The 17,093-nt window shown below is 45.5% G+C and overlaps 1 long non-coding RNA gene and 1 other non-coding gene across 2 annotated transcripts; both read left to right on the plus strand.

The window, feature by feature from the left end:
- Positions 1 to 6,391: 6,391 nt before the first annotated feature.
- LOC140701982 (uncharacterized) lies at positions 6,392 to 8,908 on the plus strand. The gene is made up of 3 exons (XR_012081017.2): positions 6,392 to 6,506; positions 8,203 to 8,342; positions 8,786 to 8,908. It is a non-coding gene; the product is annotated as an uncharacterized LOC140701982 (long non-coding RNA).
- Positions 8,909 to 11,025: 2,117 nt separating this feature from the next.
- LOC110070955 (uncharacterized) lies at positions 11,026 to 14,798 on the plus strand. The gene is made up of 3 exons (XR_013538518.1): positions 11,026 to 11,165; positions 13,609 to 13,746; positions 14,458 to 14,798. It is a non-coding gene; the product is annotated as an uncharacterized LOC110070955 (transcript).
- The last annotated feature ends 2,295 nt before the right edge of the window (positions 14,799 to 17,093 follow it).

Below are 17,093 nucleotides of genomic sequence, written 5' to 3' on the forward strand. Positions count from 1 at the left end.
TCCAAGGCTAGACCAGATTGGACCAGATCTTTTCCTCTGCCAGACTTTCATGATTTGTTGGGTTCTTGCTTTTAAAAAATCCATGCTATATATTTTTTTAAAAATGTGATGTATTTGCAAAAGTGCTTTTCAGTTTGGTAACTAAGCCATCATTGAAAGTGTGTGCGTGTATGTGTGCATGTGTGTGTAGGCTTTGGACTGGCTTCTGACAGTTTCTTTAGTGCAGTGGTCTTGGGTCTCCAGATGTTCTTGGACTCCAACTCCCAGAAATCCTGGCCAGCACAGCTGGTGGCGAAAGCTTCTGGGAGTTTTAGTCCAAGAACACCTGGACACCTAAGGCCGGGAACAATTGCTTTAGGGCAGTGGTCCTCAACCTTGGGCCTCCAGATGTTATTGAACTACAACTCCCAGAAGCCTTCACCACCACTTCTGCTGGCCAGGATTTCTGGGAATTGAAGTCCAAGAAACATCTGGAGGCCCAAGGTTGGGGACCACTGCTTTAGGGAATCGGCTGTTTTTTTGCAATTTCCTCCAAAGATTTCAGTCTTGTTTAACCGTTCATTGAATATCTGCTTTCATAGATACTATACAAAGCTGATTACGTTCTCCAGGACAAATAAACAAAACAACAACAACAAAAATATCTTAAGTGTTCATCTGTGTGAGGGATTTTACAGGCATTTCAGCAATACACTTATTATAAGTGAAATAATAACCTTCTATACTATTTTTTAAAATAATTGTCCTTGCTTTTCGTTTTGCTCTGTGACATAATACTTTTTGATTTTTTAAAATTTGTCTCTGTTTTTATTGAGTTTTACCAACTAGTCTTTGAATCTCATTGCAAGCTTCCTCAAGTCCCAAACCGTTCTGAGAAAAGCCAAGATTTAAATCAAATAAATAAACAACAGTCACACGTTCATGACTGGAACAGTAATATTAATTACAGTCCATAAACACAGGACAAGGAAACGCTTTGGACATTTGCCAAAGCCTTACTTCTGTAAAACAAGCTTGGCCAAACAAGATACCTTTATTGCTTGTCACCAAGGAAGCCCTTTTCCCTTTATTTCCCCTGCAGAGGGAGAAAAGATGGTCAGCGTAAGGAAAGGCTGTGAATTTTTGGAAATGTGCCCTACGGAAATGATACAATTCAGTGTGGGAAATGAAACAACCTACAGGGCAAATGTCATCTGTTGCATTGGTGCTAGCTGTGAAATTGTCTATCCGTATTTACAATGTAAGTATATCCTTCCTTTCTGTTTGATCCCGCACTGTTTCCCTTGGTGTCCAATGCTTTCTATCAGACACGAACAGAAACCTCCCCACCTGATCTGTGTCAGAATAAATGGTATGTAGATCCGGGCACATATCCTGTATCCTTTAGCAGCCCATTTTGATCTGTTGCTCGTATAAGTCCACAGTGTTACTTATGTCTAGAGGAAGGGACTTAGCACACAGCCCTGGGGAGCTCCTGTACTTAGTACCAGGGTAGAAGAATGGTGAGATCCCATCCTTACTGACTGTGGCCTATCTATACATCATTTATCCTTACCAACAACGTCCAGGCATGGTTTCCTCTTCTTCTCCTTAAACTGAATGAGAATCTTTCTCCTGCCACTGTTTTCAGTACCACCCATAGAGCCGAAAACCAATGGGATGAAATGCCCTGCATGTTACACCAAAACAGGAACATGCGGGCATGAAATGGTGGCTTGTACTGGACTGCAGAAGTTCTGCTTTGAAGTGTCATCAGTGTCCTATGCAGGTAAGTTTCATTCAAGATGCAATGGGCATTTAAAGCCTCTCCCCCTTCATTTCAGAGATCCTGGGTTTCCTCCAGTTTTAGTGCTGTCTGGCCACATCGTAGCTGGGATGTTGAAACAGAGACTTCTATAAGGATTGTTTTTAGAGATGGGCATGAATTGCTGGGGTTTTTTGGCTGAACAGGTGTTAGTTCCTAGCCCTACCTCCTCCAGTGATTGGTCAGAACACCACTGATCTAAAGCAAGGTCCAGTTTCATTTCTTATGAGATTAAATAATGACTGCATGCCATCAAGTCAATTCTGTCTCTGACCTTTCTCAGAGTTTTCTAGGTATAAAGTCCTCAGAAGTCCCTTCTCCTAGGACAGTGGTTCCCAACCTTGAGTCTCCAGATGTTTTTGGTCTGCACCTCTTAGACGTCCTGGCCAGCACAGCTTATAATCAAGGCTTCTGGGGCTTCTTAGTCCAGGAACATATTAAGACCCAAAGTCGGAAACCACTGTTATAGGGGCACTTCAAAACCATGTACAGTGGTGCCTCGCTTAACGATTGCCCCGCATTACGACGAATCTGCTTTACGACGATGTTTTTGCGATCACAATTGTGATCGCAAAACGATGTTTTAAATGGTTTTTTTTTGCTTTGCAAAGATCAGTTCCCTGCTTTGGGAACCAATTCTTCACATTACGACGATCAAAACAGCTGATCTTCGGGTTTTCAAAATGGCCACCGGGTGCTCAAAATGGCTCCCTGCTGTGCTTAGGGACGGAAACCTTGCTATACAGGCACCGAAAATGGCCGCCGTATGGAGGATCTTCACTGGACGGTGAGTTTTTAGCCCATTGGAACGCATTAACCGGGTTTTAATGCATTTCAATGGGTTTTTTATTTTCACTTTACGACGTTTTCGCTCTGCAGTGATTTCGCTGGAACAAATTAACGTCGTTAAGTGAGGCACCACTGTAGCTTTCTAAAGACCACCCACACCGACTCCTCTCATAGTAGTGGCCACAGTGGTTAATCTGACCATTCATCCTATCTTTTACGTCCAGGTGGAGAAGAAGTGGAGAGAATCATGAAGGGCTGTACAACTGAATCCGTCTGTGCTTCGTTAAGAAAGGGCCATCCCCTTTTGGTCAGCCACAATCTTGTGAAGTATGCCAGGTGTACACCTGACGTTTTTAGCCATTCCGAGACTACCAAGCTCCTCATACCATCTTTCTCTGGGCTCTTACTCTTGGCAATCTTTTTGTAAAGAGACTTTATGTGACTGCATCAACACAACATTCAGTTGTGTCTCCGTTGAGTACGCACACCACTTTCTGTCTACACAGGTTGGCCCTCCTGAAGGAGCTTCTCTTTTTGCCTGCATGAAAATAAACTCTAGTTGAAAAAAAAGAGATTACATATGATTATGTGGCATTTTCCCCCTTCCTCCCCCCAAATCAAACTAGACCCAGCTCTTGAAATAATGTGTCTTCAGATTGCCTGGATGTGAACCTGGTGATTAATGGGAGTCAATCAGCTGTTTCTTTAAAAAGGAAACAGCCAAGGTCTGGCTATAATGGCCCACTGCTCATTCCTGGGCGATCAGAACTCACCATAAAGATAATATGTCATCAAGTTGATTCCAGCCTATGTCGTTGACCCTTTCCAGGGGTTTCTCAGAAGTGGCTTACCATTCCCATCTTCTAGGGGTGCTCGAGGAGTGTGCAGCTTGCTCAAAGCTACACTGGCTCGCTGTTCCCCTGAGAGACACAGTGGAGATTTGAACCCCTGGCCCACTGAGCTATCCAGCCAGTAGAAAACTCACCCTAACCAGGGAAAAATGCTTTGGCTGTTGGCTGCTGAAGATCCCGGCTGGAATAAGCATGGTAAGGTTTGCACAACCCAAGAATGGAGGTGTTTCTGCAGGCTTCTCAGCTTCATTCGAGGGGGCAAAGAAAGGAGACTCTTACTGTTCATACTACCAATGGCGCAGGGCATGGCGTAGATGGGCAAACTCTTGCAGGCAGCCATCGGCTGTCATGTGGCTATTGAATCCTCTTTGCAATTTGGTCCATGCACGTGCAGAAAACAGGAACTGTGCATCTTGAATGGCACAAAACTGGGGAAACCATTCCTTATTTTGGGGGGCTTTGGGAGACTTACTTTCTCCAGGACAAATAAAGAAATCAACAACAACAAAAATAACTTAAATGCTTCCTCTCTTTCTCATCACTTTCCCAGTTGTCCTGTGCTTCTGATTCTGGTTGTTTTTGCTGCTGGAAGGGAAGGGATTCTACACCAACGGCAGCGCTTTGAAGCAAGCAAACAATAAGGTAGTGCTTCCCAACCATGTGTATGTGTGTGTGTGTCTCCAAATAATCTTGGACTACAGCTCCCAGAAATCCTGACCAGCACACCTAGTGGTGAAGGCATCTGGGAGTTTTAGTCCAAGAACATCTGGGGACCCAATGTTGGGAACCACTGCAACAGAAGCCCTTGGACTCACTTTAGGCAAGACCTGAGGACGTTGAAGACCTGTTAAATAACTGCAGCATCTTGATTGTATAATACAAACACTAAAACAGACTCCTTGCCTCCCATGTTGTTGTGACAATAAAGGTATTGTGGCTTTAAGAAACATGGAATCTTAGAGGCCCAACAACTGTTATTGGAGGTGGATGGGAAATGGCTTTACAAGTAGCTACTTTGCAGTCCAGGGGACTCTTGAGAGTCCCCTGGATTGCAAAGAGAACAAACCTGTCCATTCTAAAGGAAATCAACCCTGAGTGCTCCCTGTAAGGACAGATCCTGAAGCTGAGGCTCCAAGACGTTGGCCATCTGATGAGAAGACTCCCTGGAAAAGACCCTGATGTTGGGAAAGTGTGAAGGCAAGAGGAGAAGGGAAAGACAGAGGATGAGATGGTTGGACAGTGTCACTGAAGTGACCAACATGAATTTGACCCAACTCCGGGAGGCAGTGGAAGACAAGAGGGCCTGGCGTGCTCTGGTCCATAGAGTCACGATTTCAAATAAACTGTAGGTCCCATTAGGGATGGGTTAGAACACTCTAACAAGAATGTTGTGTAGTTGATTATTTTTAGAGCGATCCCAATCTTTCCAGCAAGGGACTGCAGAGCAGGATAAACTCTTGTGCAGCCAGCCTCTTAGTGACACAATGGAGCATTCTGCAAATGTTCATCCATGTTGGAGGCTATCACAATCTGTCAGTGACTTCCACTGTTTCATAACATGGAGTGTGAATGAGGGTCTTCGTTTGGTCATCTCCAATCTCTAGGCAATCGGTCGAAGCCTGGTTTGTGACTCTGAATCCCGCAGATCAGTAGCCTTTGCCCTGTAAATGGTTCATCTTGACGTTCCTCAAAATCTGATTAATCGGATGCCCCTGAGTTTTAGTGTTGCCATGTGGTGGCTGGGGAAGAAAGTCCCCTCAATGCCCTTTCTGCGCACCACGACATGCCCTTTGAGACAGAGGATTTTAATAAACCCATAAAAGAGTTTCTACGCTACGCTTGCATGGTAGATGCCCTGGCACCATCGCCAACCCCCATGCAATTTGCACTGAGATTCTTCCTCTTCTTTGCACCACTAGCAACAGGTAAGTTGGAGTTTCTAGATGATGTGAAGCTTGTTCAATCAAAGGGGGGGGGGGAAATAGCTAGATTTATGCAGGTGATTGACATGGGTGTAACTTAGAAGGTACATCCAGTGTCTTTTTTTAAATATGTGCTTGTAGCACATTTGTTGGTTACAGCTTGGGTTGAACTTGTGATTTAAACCTAGAAACTTGTGGTTGAACTTGAAAGCCTGAACGGCTTGGATCCGAGCTACCTAAAAGTCTGCATCTCCTTCTATGAGCCTGCCTGGGTGTTAAGAGCATTAGGGGAGTCCTGTCTCTCATTCCCACAACCCTCATAGGTGCACTTGGTGGGGACATGGGTGAAGGCCTTCTCCGTTGCTGTTGTCTCAGAGCATGTTATTGAGACCGTACCTGCCAGTTGATGAGGGGGAAAAAAAGAGGTGGACCAATCTGGGGGACTTGAAACTATTCCGCTCCGTGAATCCCTGCACTTCTGCTGTGCATCTAAAGGCATTGAACCAAAAAACTCTTCAACAGTTATAATAGTTTGCATGTTGGGTTCTCATGAGTCACCATTCCTTTCTGAGCTGCGGAAAGTCATTGTCCTCTGGGCAAACTCCCCTTTTCTTGTTACAAAATCCTGGATGGAGAACATTTGCACAAATTAACTGTACAGAAGTGAGAGAGCCGCTCCTTCCTGTTGATAGTTTAGAGCAGTGGTTCTTAACCTTTGTTACTCAGATGCTTTTGAACTGCAACTCCCAGAAACCCCAGTCAGCACAGCTGGTGGTGAAGGCTTCTGGGAGCTGCAGTCCAAAACTCCTGAGTAACCCAAGGTTAAGAACCAGTGGTTTAGAGTCTTAAAAATGGGGTTCTTTGCACCCGGTGTGAGTGCAAGTGTTATTTTCCAAGGGCGGGAACCTTGTGCAAGAAATAGGGTGAGCTTGGGAAAAATAACCAAAAGCCCATTGCTTTGCTCAAGGTGGGAGGTGAGACGTCTTCAACGGCCTGAGTCATTCCTCCTCAAACTGAGGCAGCAAAAAACATCTTTTTTTGTCCAGCAACATGGAAGGCTGCCTCCATATGTTGTCATAATGGGAATGCTGTTACTTTAAGAGAAATGGAATCTTAGAAGCCCGGTGACAGTTACTGGAGGTAAGTTAAAGATTGGTCTTTGATGCCATTACTTTGGGCTTAATTAGGTCCAATCAAGATGAAGACGTTGTGCAAATAGCTTCTTAGGGATGGCAGGCTTGTTCTGGAGACGTCAGGAACCAGAACGCTACCCATTTCTAGCACTTGCTAGAAATCTTAGGAGGTCTTGTGTCCTACAAAGACCATCACCCTTCCACCCTTCCCATTTCTTTAGCTCTTCTTCTGGAAGAGTCCTTTCCAGGTGACCAAAAACTGCACTGCCAGTTGCAGTCAAGGTGAGGTTGAAACTGCAGTTCTTTTCCTTCAAAGGGTCTGCTTCATTTATGGGTGAATACAGATGACCCCTGACACGTAGCAGAGAGGAAAGGTGTCCTGAAACACCGTGTATACTATGATGCCCAGCTTGTTCAAGTACTGCCATGTAGGAAGGAAGATTTTATCCTCCAGTCCTTTTAGTTTCTGGTAGATAACTCTTTACCCTTATCAATGATATGACAGTTTTGCTGCTTTATGAGCTTGGGAACTTCCCTGCTGGCTCCAAAAAGTGGCCCTTCTGTCTAGGATCCACCTGTCACTATGGTCCAGCTGTTTTCCCCGCACAGTGCCAAACTAGGTCAAGATTTGCAAGCAACAGACCTTCCCTCTTTTCAAAGAGCCTCGCATTCCGCTACACGCAGTCCCCGAAGCTGGAGTTTGACGCAGCCATCATAACCGGCAGCCGTTGACAGATTTATCAAACACTGCTTTGTCAAGTTCCTTCCGGGCACTTGAGAAGCAGAGCTTGGAAATGGGTTGGCTGGAGAATTCAGGAAGTTTAGTTCACAAAAATATAATGTCCTGCCTCGAAGTGGGAGGCAAATTTACCCCGGCAGTGAATTCCACCGTTTAATCAGATGGTGTATGGAGATGGCTCTTCTTTTGTCCCTCTCAAATCACTTTACAATGCAGTGGTGCCTCGCTAGACAGTTACCCCGCATGACAGTTTTTTCGCTAGACGTTGACTTTTTGCAATCACTATAATGATTTCAAAACAGTGATTCCTATGGGGGAATTTCGCTGGACAATGTTTGGTCTCTGCTTCGCAAACCAATTTTCGCTAGGCAACAATTTTGACAGCTCCCTCCGCGCTCGCAATACGGGTGTTTTCAAGACATAGCTTTGCAAGACAGCTATTTAAACAGCTGATCGGCAGTTCGCAAAGCGGCTTTCCTACGGCTGATCTTTGATAGACAACGACGATTCTTCCCCATTGGAACGCATTAAACAGATTTCAATGCATTCCAATAAGGAAATGCTTTTCGCTAGACAATGATTTCACTTAACAGCGATTTCAGTGGAACGGGTTATCATCGTCTAGCGAGGCACCACTGTAAATTGAATTGGAGGCCCCTGAGTTTCAGGGACATACAGTAGGACTGTTGTATACATGGGACCAGTACCCATGGTTTCATTTATCCACTGCCTGAAAATATCAAATGAAAAACCTAGAAATATATATATTTCCAATGTGTATTAGCAGAGCTGGCCATTAGGGGGAACCAGAGACTTTGCTATAGAGACGGTTTCTATAGCTACACATTCCGACGTCTGCTGGCGGTGGGCTTGGAACTAATCCTCTGCGGATACTGAGGACCTGTTGTAAATCAGCAATTGGGGTAGAAACTTCCCTCAGCGCCCTTTCTGCACACCACGACAGGGCCTTTCAACCAGTGGCTTCCAACCATCAAGGAAAGAGTTCCTGCACTACCTCGTGCAAGGGAGATTCCTGGCCACCATCCGCCAACGCCATGCAATCTCCACTGAGACTCTTCCTCCTCTCGGCAGTGTTAACTACAGGTAAGGCAGGAATGGTAGACAATGAGTAGCCTTCTTCCATTGAGGAGAACAACAACAACAACAACTGAGCTCCCTGCTGGTGCCACATGGATGTAAGATGGAAGGTATGCTCAACAGCTGCGCTCCTCCAGGTAGCAACCGTTTGCGATGCCTTTGGGCTCAAAACCAAGTGAACTGAGGGTTGATTGGGGGGTACTCTGGGGCTGTGAAGTGAGATTTTTATGAGGGCGGACGGGTCTTCTGAGTTTGACAGGGATGCTGCTCAGTGGTGGGATTCAGCAGGTTCGCACCAGTTCTACAGAACCGGTAGCTAATGTATTATTGGTTCTGCAGAACCGTTTGTTGGCCTGCTGAATCCCACCACTGATGCTGCTCGTACAACCCAACATTCTGAGCATGGATTCTCCCTTGCACCCATTTTCTTCTTTTCTTCCAATGATCAGGGGCCTGCCTGAAGTGCGAAACTTGCGATGCCACTGGCACCACCTGCACTGGTGAAACACAACCTTGCTCTTCTAGTGACAATATTTGTGTCGTCGCGGTCATTGAAAGCGGTCTAGGTTCAGGTAAGGGACTCTTAAATAGATAAAGGTTGCGGGTAGATCAAGGGTTCGACCAAAAGTTACTTCCCTCTACTGCATGGAAGGGAAGCTTGTTTAAACCTGGACGATTGATCTCGGACTTAGATTTAATATGGCTTCTCTGAGGACGACTGGCTTTACGTTGCTCTCAGTGACGGCCCAAGAACATACGGCAGCTGAATAATGTCTCCTTCATTCCTTGCTGGCTGGAGAGCTCAATGGTTTAGGTCTCGTTGGGAGTTCGATTCTCCACTGTGGCTCCTGCGAGCAGAACCAGCCTGTGTGGCTTTAGGCAAGCTGCAGAGACCCAGGGCATCCCCCGCCAGAAGAAGGGAAGGGTAAATAGCTTCTGAGTATAGTGGTGCCCTGCATAACGGGCACCCCATTTAACAACGAATCCACATAGCGATGGCTTTTTTAAATGGAAAAACATCGCTTTGTGATAATCGGCAAGCTGTTTCGCTTACCAATTTTTGCATAGCGATGTTTTTTCTAACAGCTGATCGGCAGTTCCAAAATGGCCACCAGGTTAAAAAAATGGCCGCCCGCAGTGTTTTCGCGCCCTTTCCTTGCTTACCGGGCAGCGAAAATGGTGACCGTATGGAGGATTTTTGCATAACGGTGAGTTTTTTGCCCACAGGAACGCATTAAACGTGTTTTAATGCATTCCTATGGGCTTTTTTTGTTCCGCATAGCAACAAATCCATATAGCAACGATTTTTTCGGAACAGATTGTCATCGCTATGCGGGGCACCACTGTATTCTCTACCTGGAAAACTTGGAGAAGGGTCTCCATAAGTCATTGCTGCAAAACCTACCTGAGTGCAAGAAGTGTCTGCACCCAGGATATTACTTTTGGAAATCAGGCATATGATGCTTTTTAACTCCCACTCAAGGGAAGATGGTCTGGCCTTTGCATTTCAGTCTTTTCTCCAAATGAACCCCACCCCTTTCTATTTGGGCAAGCTTTCAACAGGTGCCTGGCTGTTAAAGAAAGGGCTTTTACGAGATGTGGGTGCATCTGTGCCTGTGTATTTTATTTCAAAATAATTTTACATTTAATGGTGCTTTAGTACTGTAGGATCCCCTTATCTGCAGGATTAGTATCCACTGATTCACTTATCCGCTGTCTGAAAATATTAAAAAATATTTTAAAAAAAGGTCCCATATACATGACATGGCCTCTAGTTCCATCTAGTGACCTGTTCTATTAACTTCATTGTTTTATACAACAATGAAGTTACCAGAACTGACCACTAGAGGGAGACAGAGACCATGCCATGTACAGCATTTATCACACTATCATTTATTATGATCCATGCTTTTCGGTATCCTCAGGGAGGCTTGGAACCGATCACCCATAAATACGTTATCCTACTACAGTGGTGCCTCGCTCAACGACGTTAAATTGTTCCAGCGAAATCGCTGTAGAACGAAAACGTCGTAAAGCGAAAATAAAAACCCCATTGAAACGCATTGAAAATCTTTCAATGTGTTCCAATGGGCTAAAAACTCACCATCCAGCGAAGATCCTCCATACGGCGGCCATTTTTGGTGCCTGTATAGTGAGGAATCCATCCCTAACCACAGCGGGGAGCTATTTTAAGTACCCATTGGCCATTTTGAAAACCCGACGATCAGCTGTTTTTGATTGTCGTAAGGTGAAAATCGGTTCCCGAACCAGGGAACCAATCATCGCTAAGCAAAATTCCCCCATTTAGACAATCATTTTGCGATCACAATTGCGATCGCAAAAACATTGTCATGAAGCAGATTCATCATAATGCGGGGTAATCGTTAAGCGGGGCATGACTGTATATTATAGTTAGTTTGATCACATTTTAAGATAATAGCCTTTCCTAAGTTTCTTACCTTTATATGTTTACCCTAGTTTTATCTGTATCCATTTCAATCTGGTTGCAAACTACTTTAGACCACGGATGATTTTAGGGGGAAGTAAGTCAGTCAGTTCAACGAACAAACTGGGATTCTTTTGAGTCTTCCCAAGATGGGGAAATCCCTTGCAAAATCCTTTCTTCAGCCAATTGTTCTCAGCTCAGTAATACCCTTTTGTCCTTTATCTCCATTGTAGAAGAGAAAAAAGTTACTGCGTTGAAACGATGTGAGTCTCTGCAGATATGCACAGTTCCCTCATTACAGTTCAGTGCGGGGAATGGAACAACCTACAGAGCAGGTGTTGCTTGTTGCCTCGAAGGCCAATGCGACAAAGCTGTTCCTGAATGTAAGCCTATTTCTTGCTATCCTTTCATACTGAGCTGTTCTCGTTCTACCCAGTGCTACAGGAAGGGGGGGGGGTCGTGAGCAACTGCCTCCTGAAAGGTGCACTGAACCAAGAGTAGTCAAGCAGGAGAGAAGAGAGAAAAATAGAATTACTAGAGCACCCTGCCAGTGTAGTGTTCAGTGACAGTAGTGGTCCATGGGATAATCAAGAGACGATCAACCCAATATTATTGGAGTGGGGGGTGGCCGCTGGCCTTGATCACGAGCTGCTTTTGATTAGTGTAACCACTGGACAGTAACCATGCACTGGAGGCTGGGAGAATGTGGATTGACAGTGAAGAATGGAGAACTGTTTGCGGCATCTAACTGCAGAAGCCTCTGTGCTGCAAGGTCGGAAGACCAGCAGTCGTAAGATCGAATCCACGTGACGGCAGGAGCTCCCGTTGCTTTGTCCCAGCTCCTGCCAACCTAGCAGTTCGAAAGCATGCAAATGCAAGTAGATAAATAGGTACCGCCACGGTGGGAAGGTAAAAGTGTTCCGTGTCTAAGTCACACTGGCCACGTGACCACGGAAACTGTCTTTGGACAAACGCTGGCTATATGGCTTGGAAACGGGGATGAGCACCGCCCCCTAGAGTTGGACACGACTGGATAAAAATTGTCAAGGGGAACCTTTGCCTTTACCTTTATGTGAGAGGAATTCCATCTTTTGGGGGGAAATGTTCATAGATTTTACTTTGTAGAATTTCACTCTTCGACTTTTTTTTTTAAATCAATGCCTTGGATATAAGGGATGCGGGGGATACAGTACTTATCAAATCAGTGGATTGCACAAAATGGAGTAGAAGAAGACCTTGGAAGCCAGGAACAAAGTTCAGAACAATCTTGAAAGGCTGAAAACAAAGAATGAAATTTAACAGGGATAAGTGCAAAGTTAAAGTGGGGGGAACAAATGCAGAGTTATGAGATGAGGGATACTTGGCTCAGTAATACTCTGAGTGAGAAGGATCTTGGAACAGCTGTAGATCAAAAGTTGAATATAAGTTGAATATAATTGGAAAAAAAAAACAAGTGCAATTTTAGAATGCATTAACAGATGTACCTAACCAGAGCACAGAGTGCTGTCATCTGAAGATGCCGGCCACAGAGACTGGCGAAACGCCAGGAAGAACAACCTTCAGAACGCGGCCAAAGAGCCTGAAAAACCCACAACAACCATTTAGATATACATAGTCCCTGGATCCTGTGAGGTACTAAAGGTAAAGGTAAAGGTTCCCCTTGACAATTTTTGTCCAGTCGTGTTCGACTCTAGGGGGCGGTGCTCATCCCCGTTTCCAAGCCATAGAGCCAGCGTTTTGTCCGAAGACAATCTTTCCATGGTCACATGGCCAGTGCGACTTAGACACGGAACGCTGTTACCTTCCCACTGAGGTGGTCCCTATTTATCTACTTGCATTTGCATGCTTTCGAACCGCTAGGTTGGCGGGAGCTGGGACGAGCAACGGGCGCTCACTCCGTTGCGTGGATTTGATCTAACGACTGCTGGTCTTCTGACCCTGCAGCACAGGCTTCTGCGGTTTAGCTCAAAGCGCCACCACGTCCCTCTTAGTCCCTGGATCCTGTGAGGTACTAGTTCCCCTCTATTCAGCACTGTTTAGGCCTCACCTTGAATACTGAGTCCAGTTCTGGACACTGCACTTTAAGAAGGATGCTGATAAACTGGAGCAAGTTCAGATGAGCGCAACAAAGAGGATCAGGGGACTGGAAACCAAGCCCTAGGAGGAAAGACTGAAAGAACTGGACAGGTTTAGGACTTGAGGGGGGGAAAAAGACTGAGGCAAGATATGATAGCACTTTAAAAATACTTGAATGATAGTCCTAGAGAGGAAGGGAAGGATCTGTTCTTGATCATTCCAGCTACAGGAAGACAGATTTAGGCTGAATATCAGGAAAGGAAAAGCTCTTAACTATTAGAGCAGTACGACAACGGAACCAATGACCTTCGGAGGTAATGAACGCTCCAGCATTGGAGGCATTCGAGAGAAGACTGGACCACCCTCTGTCCGATCTGCTTTGACTTGGATTCTTGCCTTGAGCAAGGGGTTGGACTTGATGGCCTTGTAGGCCCCCCTTCCAACTCCATTATCCCCAAGGATCAACGAGTGAGCCTCTCTGCCAGTGTAGGAATCCACAGCTAAAACATGCCCGTAAAATGGCCACCCAACATCTGTTTAAAGATCTCCAATGAATGAGAACCCAACATTTTCTGATGTAGATCATTCCACCGCCAAGAAGGTGTTATTATTAGGATTTTCACCTCCGTGTTTAGTTGGAATTTACCTGATTCCCCCCCTTTAAATCCAGTTATAATTGAAGCCTACATCGCGTGGGCGTTGCCTCCAACTTCAGTGGGCTGAGAGCCGTTCTCTTCTCTCTGCTTCCAGTACCACCGATAGAGTCTAAACCCAACGGAAAGATATGCCCTGCATGTTTAGTTGAGGGAGGTATATGTGGTGATGAGACAGTGGCTTGCGTTGGACTGGAGAAGTTCTGCTTTGAAGTGGCAACGGTCTTCATTTCTGGTAAGCCTCGTTCAATTTACAGCGGCCCTTTGAGTTCTCCGCTTTCTGGTCAGTTTATCTTAGCTGAAGAGATCACTGCCCTGTTGTACCTGGAATGATAAAAGCAAAGGCTGCTGTAAGACATGCGGAGACCCTTCCTTGAGGCCAGATATCAAGCTTTGTGATGAATTTCGGCTGGGGTTTCAGAGCCGGAGAGATCTGAGACTCACAAGGCACAACCTCATAACTTCACTGAATCCCAAGGAAATGCAAGGCCTCATTGAAAATGTATCGAGTTAGAGCAATGGTTCCCAACCTTGGGTTCCCAGATGTTCTTGGACTAAAAGAAGCCTTCCCCACGAGCTGTGTTGGCCAGGATTTCTGGGAGTTGTAGTCCAAGAACATCTGGAGACCCTAGGTTGGGAATTAGAGCAAGGATGGACAACTCGTAGCCCTCCAGATGTTTCTGAACTGCAGCTTGTAGTTAGTCAGTCCAGCCCAGGGTGAGGCCACCATTAGCCTAAAGCAAAAAATTATGGCTCATTTTCATGGCACGCAAGTGTCTTGGACAGACAGACCTGTTGAACTCTGACCTCCTACAGTATAACTTAGTTTGTAGCAACTGTATGTATGTGAGCTGGACATGATGGTTTTGCTGGGAGAAGAGTTCTTGGTAACAATGACTTTTCTAACCCTTCTTCCCCCCCTCCCCAACATATCTTCAAATTCCAGATGGAAAAGAGCAGGATAGAATCATTAAAGGTTGCACGACTCAGTCCGTCTGCTCTGGATTAAAAACTGGCAACTCTCCTATGCTGGATGTTGAAGTTGTGAAGGAGGTCAAGTGTAACCCACTTTCCAAGGGCTTCCGATCCGCAAGCCTGCTTCTCCCTCCCTTCTCTGCGCTCTTGCTGCTGAAGATCTTCCTGTAAAAGAAAGCAGATGGGACTGTGGCCACGTGGCATTCCCGTTATGGTTCCTTTGAATCCACATGCCATCTTCTCTCCGCGCAGATTGGCTTTCTAGACAGAGCTGTTGTGTTTTCCTCTGTGAAAATAAACTCCACATGAGAAATATATCTGTGGTTATTCTTATAAAAACAAAAACCTCACACACCAAATTTCAGATTGCCTCGAGTTCTGGGTTCCCGTCTTGCTGACGACATGAGGACAGACATTTCTACCCATGGAAGAGTGTGGTGTGTGGGCCAGTATGCAAGAACTTCATTTCTTTACAGTGATGTCCCGCTAGATGCTTACCCCACATGACATTGAAATAGCTTTACAATGAGATTTTTGCGATCGCTATTGCGACCGCAAAACGATGGTTCCTATGGGGGAAATCCACTTTACATTGATTAGGTCCCTGCTTCGCGAACCATTTGTTTGCAAAAGGATGTTTTTTTCCGGCTCCGCAAAATGGCTTCCCTTCGCAAAATGGCTTCCCTCCCTGTGCAAAATGGCTGTCTTCCGGACCCCTGCTTCGGAAGACAGCGATTTTAAACAGCTGATCGGCGGTGTTCTATGGGCAGTCTTCGCTGGACGATGAGGCATTTCCCCATTGGAACATATTAACCAGTTTTCAATGCATCCCAATGGTTTTTCCACTGCTTGACGATGATTTCACTTAACAGCGATTTTCCTGGAACGGATTATCGTCATCAAGTGGGGCACCACTGTATTTGTTTATTACATTTTTACATCACCCATATAGTGGCAGACCACTACTTCTGGGTGGTTTCCAACGCAGAACATACTGTAAACTTTTTTTTAAAAAAAAAGGACAACCATCCCACCCACCCAATCCACAATAAATATAAACAACAGCTCCAGAGAAAAAACAAGATGGCGGCAACGGATACAAAACTACATATAAAAACCAATAACGAGAATTATAAGGGGAGGATGTCCTGAAATGCCTCTCTGAAAAACAGTGGTTTCATATGCTTTCTTAATATTAGGAGGAAAGGGGCCTCACGCACCTCCGCAGGCAGTGCATTTCACAAGGAGGGGGCCACCACTGTGAGGGCCCAGGTCCTAGTCATGGATTTCTTGGCCACCCTTGGGGTGGCCACTTGCAGTACAGAAGCCTGGGAGGTATGAGAAACAATCTGACATTCGAGTTTTGGTTCATGTAGAGGGCCTTCGTGGGTAGTGTAGTCTCTTCTTATCAGACCCATCACTTTTCATGTGAGTGAAATAACAATGGGGAGGCATGCATATTTCATATTGATTAAACACTCTTGGGGAGACCTGAAGAGGGCTGAACAAAATTTAAAATATTTTTGCCCCACCTTTCTGCTTACAAAGGACCCACGGCATCTTCCCTCATTAAAAGGCAACGCTTCCAAGCTAAAAACAGGAAGTATACAAGCCTATTCCTGAGTCCCATCACTTTATGCACTAGACTGCTTTAGGTATGTGGTTGACCGGAGAGTGAAATCTCAGCACCCTTTTCCTGCCTGAGCATCAGGACATGATGATTCCACTCACGCCGCCTGGGGTTGTAATAATGGCGGTTGCGCTTTAAGACACATGGAATCTTGCAGGTCTTGGTGACAGTTACCGGGAGGCAAAATGAGCGCCAGCGTAAGTGCAGTTAAGTTGGCTCCATCCAAGATGCAGGCATTTATCATGTAGATTGTGTGTTGTATCTGTCTGTTCCTGCTGGTACCCCTTCTCCTATAGCAGGGGCGGATGTCCTATACATCAGAGGTCCCCAACCCCCAGTCCGTGGCCCAGGGCCGGTCTGTGGCCTCAGGCGGTCTGTGGCCTCAGCCAGACTGGGCCTCCATTAAAAAGTCCAAGGCAGCTGACATCATTTTTTTTAAAAGTACAGTAGGGCCTCTTTATTCTTGGGATTGATATTCACTGTTTCATTTACAGCCGTGCCCCGCTTAACGATTACCCCGTATAACAATGAATCTGCTTCACGACGATGTTTTTGCGATTGCAATTGCGATCGCAAAACGATGTTTTAAACGGGGGTTCTTAAGCTTTGTGAAGATCAGTTCCCTGCTTTGGGAACCGATTCTTTGCATTACGACGATTAAAACAGCTGATCGTTAGGTTTTCAAAATGGCCACCAGCTGCTCAAAATGGCTCCCCTCTGTGCTTAGGGACTGATTCCTCGCTCTACAGACACCAAAAATGGCTGCCCCTATGGAGGATCTTCGCTGGACGGTGAGTTTTCAGCCCATTGGAATGCATTAGCTGGGTTTTAATGCGTTCAATGGGCTTTTAAATTTCGCTTTACGACATTTTCGCTCTACAGCGATTTCGCTGGAACAAATTAATGTCGTTAAGCGAGGCACCACTGTATCCTCAGTTTGATGCAGCCTTACTGTATATATAACATACAAAGGCACC

The sequence above is a fragment of the Pogona vitticeps genome, chromosome 9 (genome assembly GCF_051106095.1).
Source record: "Pogona vitticeps strain Pit_001003342236 chromosome 9, PviZW2.1, whole genome shotgun sequence".
Lineage (NCBI taxonomy): Eukaryota > Metazoa > Chordata > Lepidosauria > Squamata > Agamidae > Pogona > Pogona vitticeps.